This window comes from Watersipora subatra, chromosome 3 (assembly GCF_963576615.1).
Source record: "Watersipora subatra chromosome 3, tzWatSuba1.1, whole genome shotgun sequence".
Classification (NCBI taxonomy): Eukaryota; Metazoa; Bryozoa; class Gymnolaemata; order Cheilostomatida; family Watersiporidae; genus Watersipora; species Watersipora subatra.
Genome location: NC_088710.1, coordinates 61,530,710 through 61,541,362, shown reverse-complemented (window position 1 = coordinate 61,541,362; position 10,653 = coordinate 61,530,710).

Here is a 10,653-nt window from a genome sequence, read left to right as displayed (position 1 = left end):
CTGCTGACGATATCAAAACCAAAAATCCACGCTTGTCATGGTGGGTTGCGTACATCCCAAAAAGAGTGACTATCTCGCCGTGCGCTCTCTCTTCAAATCAGGTATGCTGAATCCCTGTATACTTCCGTTTTACTAAGTTTTTGATAATAACTTAAAACATGTAATAATCATTCATTTACGTGTCTCTTCTATTAACACTAATATTAATATTGTTTTAGGAAATAAGATAATAAACAATTAGAACTCTTGCTCCAAGCGAATGCAAATATAATAATCATTGTTATACGGGATTGTGTGGCTTGTCGCTCGTGTTATTAATCTCCTCACTCCCTCTTGTTAACTCGAGTATCTGAAAACACCCAAATCCCGTCATAACACTATCTCCTTAAATGGTCAAACAGTAAAGTACTTAAATAACAACTTCTGTCAAACTTTAGTTGCAAACAAGCTGAATGGCACTGCTGCTCTTACTCATATAGTTCATGTAACATCAGCATATAACATTAAATGCTAACATTCAACATATTTGAGCACTAATGTTGTTTTCACACATGACATAAAAATCATAATTTTAACAGTTTTTTGGTAATTTTGTTGAAGGGCTTATAAACAGTTAGTGTTTAGGCAAGAATATGTCAGATACTAGCTACACCTACATATTTTTATTAAAGTATGTCAAAGTAGTTTCTGCAGATTTGATGTGGTTGTCAGTCAAATTTTAATCTTAGAGCTGGCTAGCTTCCATTGGAAATAAGTAAATTAGAATCAAAATCATATTGGTTAAAATCAACTATTTTACCCAATTACAATTACATCAGGTTTATCTTTACATATGTAATCCAAAATCTTTGTTTTAACACAACACTGCTGATGACCTGCTGCTGATACATCGCTAAGAAGCCGGCCACAAAAATCTCATTTTACGTGTTTATCAAACAAGTGTTTTTTTGCCTAGACAACTTCTTGTATAATACCTTTGTTGAGATTGTGTGTGGTCTTGCCTTTTGATAACTCATCAAGCTAGTACTACATACAGAAAATCAGATATCACGTTTTTTTTGTAAACAGCTAAAAACTCTTTTGATGTATTAAAATTTAATTTTTGTTTGCAGTTAAGTGGTTGATGCTATTTTTTGCAATCGAGTAATTTTTATTTCAATATACCGATATTGCTGCATTTGCATGTTCTACGAATTTGTAGCGGTTTTGCTGTCAGCTTTGAATCAAATTCGGTACGATGCAGTTTTTTTATTAGGTCATATCTACATGTATGCTGTTTGTTAGACACACTCCTTATATTAGTACATTGTTTAAAGTGTTATAAAAAGTATGAGTTTCAGGTGCTCTAGGAAAGCACAAATTATTTTTTTAGTATCTACTGTATTTTCATTAAAAAGTTATCATAAATAAAATATTTTGAAAAATATTTTGAGAAACTACAACATGGCTACATACCTGAAATTTATATAAATATATATATATATGCATAAAAAAAATTGTTTTCTCAGCCCGGATACCCCGTATGGGTGGTAAATTCTGCTCAAACTTGGGTCTCCTACCAGAGACCTGGGAGTTTGAGAACTCGCCTCAAGATTTTAGCTGTTCCCAATAGCGCACTTTTTTGCAACTCACATGAGTTGATTTTTGTTGGTATTTGGGCAAGCCACATTTTATGCGCCAGTGTTATTGCGCCCAGTGCCCCAATGACTACTGGGATTACAGTTGTTTTTACATTCCAGCATTTTTCAATCTCTTCTCCAAGAGGGAGATATTTCTCTACCTTTTCTTTTTCTTTGCTGGCTATATTGTAGTCATTGGGTACTGCTATATCTATTATAGTAGCCCTCTTGTTCTCCTTGTCCACCACCACTATATCTGGTTGGTTTGCTAGGACATGCTTGTCAGTTCAGATGGAAAAGTCCCAGAGGATCTTAGCGCGGTCATTTTCATTGACCTTACCAGGAGCTTCCCACCAGTGTTGTGGTTTATTAAGGCCATACTCATCACACAGACTTCTATACACAACAGCTGCGACATGATTATGCCGCTCAGTGTATGCGTTTCCTGCTAGCTGCTTGCATCCACTGATAATGTGTTGGATGGTCTCAGGTGCATCTTTGCACAGTCTGCATCTAGGATCGTCTCTAATGTGATGGATTTTTGTTTGGAGTTGCCTTGTTGGGAGCACTAGCTCCTGGGCTGCCATGATTAGCGACTCTGTATTGGCCGTTAAGTTTCCTTTGTTCAGCCACCTATAGGTCTGGTGAAAATCTCCAACTTTAGATATTTGGCGATGGTAAGCACCATGAAGGGGTTTTGTGTGCTAGTCAGTTTCTTCATCATCAGGGCGTAGGTCTATTGTAAGAGCAGCCGATTGAAATTCAGCTAGCAACTTATCTGAGATGGCCATGGAGGCTGCATATGCTTTGATGCTCTGCTCCTCCTCTTTTACTGTCTGCTGTACACTATTGAGTCCCCTACCGCCATCTTTCCTATAGAGATACAATCTAGCAGTATATATATACTGTATATATATATACATATATATATATATATATACATATATATATACATAAATATATATATATATATATATATAAATTGTTTCCTCACCCCGGATACCCCGTATGGGTGGTAAATTCTGCTCTAACTCGGGTCTCCTATCAGAGACCTGGGAGTTTGAGCACTCGCCTCAAGATCTTAGCTGTTTCAAATAGCGCACTTTTCTGCAACTCACCTGAGTTGATTGCTGTTGGTATTTGGGCAAGCCACATTTTATGCGCCCGTGTTATTGCGCCCAGTGCCCCAATGACTACTGGGATTACAGTTGTTCTCACATTCCAGCATTTTTCAATTTCTTCTCCAAGAGGGAGATATTTTTCTACCTTTTCTTTTTTTTTGCTGGCTATATTGTAGTCATTGGGTACTGCTACATCTATTATAGTAGCCCTCTTGTTCTCCTTGTCTACCACCACTATATCTGGTTGGTTTGCTAGGACATGCTTGTCAGTTTGGATGTAGAAGTCCCAGAGGATCTTAGCCCGGTCATTTTCATTGACCTTACTAGGAGCCTCCCACCAGTGTTGTGGTTTATTAAGGCCATACTCATCACATAGACTTCTATACACAACACCTGCGACATGATTATGTCGCTCAGTGTATGCGTTCCCTGCTAGCTGCTGATGAGAAAATTGACTGCAAAAAAAGCAGGAGAAACACTGTAGTTCAGAAAATAGTGTTTAAAGCTGTTATTTTTGTTTGAATGCACATTTTTTCCAAATAGCTGCAAACTGAACTGTACCATAATTGGCATCTGGTACTCTATAATTTACATGTAGAATGACCTAAACTGTTTGAGTTGAAAGAAAGAAGATTATTTTTTTATGAAAATTACTTGGTGCAATAATGAAGACCACAGAGAGAATGGTATTGGCAAAAAAAATAGAAATTGGTTGGCGATGAAATAATTGCAATCCTTTTTTTCTATTTACTGACTGTCTCACAAAAGTACATCTCATCATTAGGATAATTTTTAAGCTTTCAATATGCTATTAATAGTTATCACTATTATGCTAGTAGTCTCGTGTCCCATATGTGATCACGATGTGTAACGACTATATGAACAGCTATCCCATTATGTAGCAAGGTAGCTGCATATTTCCCGATTTGGGTTGGTGTATGTCATTCTATCAATTGCTTGATGTTATGTCTTCTTGATGATAATTTTGATGATCAACCGACATGTACTTGGATCAACGATTTGTTTAAGCATTTCATCACATCGATTCATCAGCATTCTTGTAGAGTAAGAATAAATTTCTCCAAAAGATTCAGAAAGATTTGAAGCATTAGTGTGCAGTTATTTCATTGCCAACCAATTTCTATTTTTTTTTGCCAATACCATTCTCTCTGTGGTTTTCATTATTGCACCAAGTAATTTTCATAAAAAAATAATCTTCTTTCTTTGCAAGCAAACTTAAAGAGTGGAGGTACTTGATTTTCATCTACATGTATCACAACAACTCAAACAATTTAGGTCATTCTACATGTAAATTATAGAGTAGCAGATGCCAATTATGGTACAGTTCAGTTTGCAGCTGTTTGGAAAAAATGTGCATTCAAACAAAAATAACAGCTTTAAACACTATTTTCTAAACTACAGTGTTTCTGCTGCTTTTTTTTGCTGTTTTGTTTCTAGCTAAGCATGGTATTTTTGCACTATTTAGTAATATTTTGTATAATTTCTTTACAAACTTATTATCCTGACATATACATGTATTCAAGAATTTGAGATAGTGTGTTATGAATTTGTTGAATTTGATAAACATTGCTATGCCGGTCTGTGATTCAGCACCCAAGCTCACTGTGCTTTCTCTATCAGCGCTAGTCTAGCGAATTACATGTAATAAGAGAACAAAAATCTCATTTTTGCTTTTATACTGGAAAGCAACAAAGAAAATGCCTGATATATGAATTGTACTAGTGAAAGCGTGATATGATCCCGTCCTGTTGGCTATACCACTAGCAGTTTCTTGCTAAAATATAAATATACATTCAGTTCTAAAACCGTTAGAATATACAATATTTGAACTAACATGCACATAAAAACTATGAAGCATGACTAATAATCAAAATGTTAAACCTGCGTTTTTATTATATAAAAAATATTGTGTTGTTAGGAAAAGGGCAGCCAAACCAATATTAAATGGTATTCAGGATTTGCAGTCTACAATATAGTCTAAAAAGCTGTTGATCAAATTGCTTCAGATTATGTAACTTTCTATGTTTTAGAGTGGTACAACATTTCCTGACTCGTTACAAAATGATCGTTATTTGTTTCCATTTATATCTATTTTCTACCGCTATAATGGTCTGTTAATATATCTAATATAATTCTGTTGTTATAGAAGTTCATTATTGCAAAAATTGCAACCTTTGCAACCTTTGCAACTTTTCCAAAAATTTTGCAAAATTTTGCATTTTTTAACCAAAATTTTGCAATTTTGTTATATAGTTTTATGATCACACAATAAATGATAAATAACATTAAATAGTTACCCAGCAAATGTAATAACTAAAACCGCCTGATTTACTTATCTAGTGAACACTGGACTGCCTCTTCATTTTGATACATGGTTGTCCTTCGCTTACTTTCACTATTCCATGAATAGGATCAAACTGGAGCAAAAGCAAATGGTCCAGGCATGACCTGTTTCTATTGTAGTATATGAGAGTAAATTAGGTTTAGGATATTTGTGGGCCATGAGCAAAAGTTAGGTATTAAGTGTCACTTGCATACCATTCGTCATAAAATAAATTCATAGTTGAGTAACTGTTTGCTTCGGAGCAATTTCTTAGTTTGAAATAGCATGTCTCTCTGTTTGCTATCATTGATCTTTTCTACTTGGTAAAATCTTACAATGAGTGTTAGCTTGTAGTTGAATAAAGATACGGTCAGTCCATCATTATTTAATTTTGTTGACGCTTTTGAAATTATTGCTTCAAGTTAGCCAACAAGTTTGCACACAATCAACACCATAACTTGGAAATACAATTGTGCGGTACAAAAACCCAGTATACTATCTGTATTTTAAAAGATTAATATGATTCAAAAGCAAGTGGGCTATAGGTTTGTTATTTTTTTCAAAATTTTCTACTTGATAATGTGAGAGCACAATCACTGCTGGCTAGTTGCGTAACAGTAAAGTAGTTAGTGGAAATTGCTGTGAAAAACAAAAATAGCTTTGTTAAAGCTAAAGCTTTGAACAGCATCATTATTCTATTGAAAGATAATATGTTGTAACCAATATCACACAACAACACCAATGAATGCAAAAGGAAAACTGTTAACTCACTTCAAATGTCACACTTTGAAAATTTGTTTGTTTTTGTAAACATATTCTTTAATATTTTACTTTTTACTATACGCAGAATACAATGGAAGAGAGTTATTTAACACTTGTTATGAATTTACTAGTCAAAATCTAGAATAATAAACCTTTCTATTTTTTCCCAAAGTATCTACTTGATGAAATAAAAACAGACTTGTTAAGTAATTAGTGGAAACGTCTGTGAAAAACCAAAAAATAGTTCTAATAAAGCAAAAGTTTTGAACATCATCATTATTCTGTTAAAAGATGACACGTTGTAAGCAACATCATAGCGCCCTATATTTTTATGATGTGATTAATCTGCAAGTTTACTTCATTCAAATTATAAAAACAGCAAAAATCGGCAGAACAAGCGAGCTTTGCTACTTGCAAAATTTTATCGAATGTTTCATGCTTGTAAAGGACAAAAATGGTACTTTCGAATGATGCGCAAGAAAATGCCATGCAAGTTTTTCCATTTTAAACATCCACATGTTTCATATCACACGCAACCTTATTCTAATTGGTACAGTTCCAAATGAGATCTGGAATACAAGTATTTATCTCTTTTGAATGAATCCAATGTTTCAATCTGTTGTGCGAATGTTCACTGAAACACTTATCACACGGTAACTGATTGTGATATGATTAAACAACTGCTTTAAGAATTTTGCAACGACATTTACAAAAACCAAAAACTAGAGTATATAGGTTGAGACTACTTTAGGTCTACTACATAAGAAAGTATACAAATGAGCCTAAAAAGACAAATAACAATAAACTGAAAGCTAAAATAAAGAAAATAAATTATACTGACCAAATAAAGTGGCTTGGAATTTTAAAACACATGTCTTACCTATATATATGAAATAATTTAAATATACTACAATAAATGGCAATGCTGCCAGATGTTTACGTTTGACCAATATGCAAAGCAGACAAGTTGAAACTAATAACTTTATAGCTGATATTAAATCTATTCTCATAATCGTACTTTAATAATTGTTAAAAAAGCTTCAACAGCCATGGTTCTGCAAACATTTCTGTGCTTCATTGTTGCAACATGCCAAAGATTCATTGAATATTTGTCAACAGACAGCTGGCTGTTCAAACAAAGGTTGGATCTTTACACTGACTTTTCTAACTATTCATTCACGATGTCTGCTAACAATTCTCTCCAGTACCTTTCTGAAATTGAGTCTATAAAAATCAGAGCCTATACTGCAAATGGTGATGAGCTACTACAAATGGTGGGCAATGACTCTTGGACAATATGTTGGAGAGCTCCAGGTTCCAATGATTTAGTCATCAAGGATCTTGCAGGAAACAGTAAGTTTTGCATCGGTGGCGCAGAAATAAAAAATCATCCTATTCATGTATATTATACGGAAGGTGATACAATTGGAGAGATAAAAGATGACAAAATTAAGAACTCGACATCAGCTAGGAATGAAAAGATAACCGTGAGTCCAAACAAAACTACTGTGACTGGCAACACTGTCGAAAAATTTCATACCCACATCACTATCACTTTCAGTTCTGAAGCTACTGTTGAAATGAAAGCTATGGTCATTGCTTTGGCCACGCAAGAGGCTCTAGCTTATGACTTTTTACACAGGAGCCTTCCTATAGGTTCAGAAAGTGAAAGCGGTGTCTCAAATTTTTCGATAACTCCGAAACCAACAAAAGATATCGTTACGAAGATATTTACTGAAGAAGGAAACGATCAAACATATCAATTGACAATGGGTGGTCGACAAGGCGATACTAACATGTTCACACTGTTTTTGATGGAAAACTCAGAAAGACACAATATAATACTGACTATCACAGTGACGGATGATAGAATGAGTGCGTCAAATATGGTCGGAGAGCGACAGTACACAACTGCCAGAGATATGTCTTCCAGAGCCAATTTTGCTGTGTCTTCAGATTCGACTACAATTGGAAAAATCGACCCTGGTGCAAAAAGTCGTGGTAGTTTAACAACTTATATTGAACCATCAAACAGCACAATGCATGTCAACGGGAACCATGAAAAAGGTAAAATAGTAGACTCCGCTGGATTAGAAATGGTCACCTACAAAAAATCAGGACCAATATCCTTTGAGTTTACATTAAAAAAACTGACAAATAATCAAAAAAAACTTGTTTCAGCTTATTTTTCTACAGTTATCTATAAAGTACTGACGGTTTCTCACTTCTCACCTAAAATGATGGTTACAATGCTAAGTTGTAACTGCTCAATTTGCCAGCAACCTGAACGAGCAGATGAAACGCATGACTTGATGACAAGTATTGATCTATTAAGTACGATAGACAATTTAGCGTTGTCTGTCGTAGGCCACAGTAGTGACAAGAACCTTGTATATTTCAACTTGCATGTAAATACTAAAGAGCCAAGCTCAACTTATCTTACCTTGGAGTGTACTCCAATAAAAGGATTTCAAGGTTTCGCTCAGCTAAATGCAAAAGACCAATATGGAAGAACAATATTCAAAGCTGTTGTTTTGCCAGAAGAAGATATCCTAGCAGTTTATACACATGGGGATAAACTGCTTGGATATTTTTACAATGATTATATGGTAGATGAAACCGGTGTTGATAATTTTAAAATGAAGAAAATCGGTCAAACGCACAAAGGATCTACAGCGGCAAAATATATTATGATGGACTTACAATCAAGAAACAGATTTGCAACTATTACCGGCCAGCTCTATAATATTTCCATATATAAACCTTGTAATTTTACCAGATTAAAGTATTTCAGACTAGCTATGCTCATATCATTTGCTGTTAAGAAATATTGTGATACGTTTAAGTATGACTTTCAGGCAAGTGCTGAAATATCATATCGCTACAAGGGCTCAACTAAAGATGCCAAGCAAATAGCATTAATGTAAGAATGTAAACATTCAAAGTTTTAAAGGAAGTTTTATCCTACTTTTTTATGCTGCCAATGGTTTTTGGTCATTGGGCTGAACCTTTTCTGTCAATTCTTATAATACATTGGTAATAAACTTACAACTATATCCCAAAAAATTAATTGCCACCAAATAAAATTTCAAAAAAACAGCTTGCTATAATACATGTAAACATATATCATAGCAAGCTGAAATTATGAAACCTTTAGCAATAGAGTGATATATATGTATATACATAAATATATTCCTTGATTGCGAATAATCTTATTTCAAATATAGAAGATTTACCATACAACAATAATCAAACAAAAAAGGGCAGCAGTTAGCCACGGAAATCAAATTAATAGTTCAACAAATATTGTTTAATATGCCTTTCTTTGTTAAAAGAACTGATATTAGGTGGAAGATTGCTATATTAGTTGCAAGCTTTTTATATCCCATTATTTAGGTATATGCATGCATAAAATTAGGCTGGAACTGAAATGAGAATAATTTTGTAAGCTAACAACTACAATATATCTATTCATGCATGTAAATGTATCTATGAATTATGTATATCAAAAGACCGGAAAAATTAACCAATGGGATTAACCTGTGTCTAGTGCCCAAAGTTTCGTAGGTCCGCATTGAGGTGTTATGCTTATATGTTTGGTATGTCTGCATTGAGGTGTTATGCTTATAAAAATTTATTTTAGATCTTCAAAATGCTTTAAAATTTACTGAATTTAACTTAATTTTTCTATAAAATAACAATTTAGTTCCTAATTTTTTTACCATTGACCATGTAAGAATTGGTTCAATTTTGTATTTGGATGCATAACAGTGCAATTCATTAGCTAGATAATGTAGCCTAGTTTTGCACTAGGTTAGGCAACTAGAAAACTTATCCGTGAATTCAAAGCAGCAAAATCCTTAAAAAGTAGCAACTTAATTAATATTTGAGAGCTTGGTTTGTAGCAAAGCTAATTGCTATTGTCGAAGTGTATCAAATTGTTGCACATTGTCGTGCTTTCAAATATCAAGCTCAGCTTTATATTTTGCAATGACATTGGCAAGAAAAATTCTGTCAGCAGAAAGGCAGTATACTTGGGTTACAAGATGTAATTATGTTCTAAAAGCAAATGAGCAGCCTTTAGTTTTTTTTTATCTATGTTGAAAAATCTGTAATGTGCTCTTACATGCATGAAAAAAGAAGAGTTGTGAAACAGTTAATCAAAAATACTTTATAGACCTTAAAAACAATTAAATTTTTATAGCATTTAATTTTTTGTAGCATAGTTTTGTGTCTGGCATCAATTATTTTTATTTATCCAAACCTTTTCACAAATAGACTGAAATACTGATATCATCTAAAAAGTCAAGCAACCCTTGCCTGATATTCATTGAGTAGGATGTAACACTAATACTGATTTATTTAACAAAATTTGCTATACATTTTTTCAAGCCAATATTTGTATAGGGTTGCTCGTGTTGAGTTTTAAAATTTTTTATCAGAAAGTACAGATGTTTTGCTACTGATTGATGTCTTGTTTGATGCTTTTGTTGTTCTGAGTGTCAGGATGTTTTTTGTCAGAATAAATTTTGACAAAACTCAAGTGCAATTATAATGTTCAAAAGACAAAGACTTCAACAAAACTAAGTCAATAGTCCCATTTACTGTTTTGCCCTCTTGTGCTGCAATCAGCTATTGAGACAAAGTTGCAGGGTTATCCATTTTTACAGACCCATATTTTATTTTGTATTTGCTTTCAATTATTGAAATGAAACATCTAATATAGCCACAGATACTTTAATATATACCTTTCAAATTATTTAAAGATAGGTTAGTTGGAATTTTTCCCAATGTTTTCCACTAAATG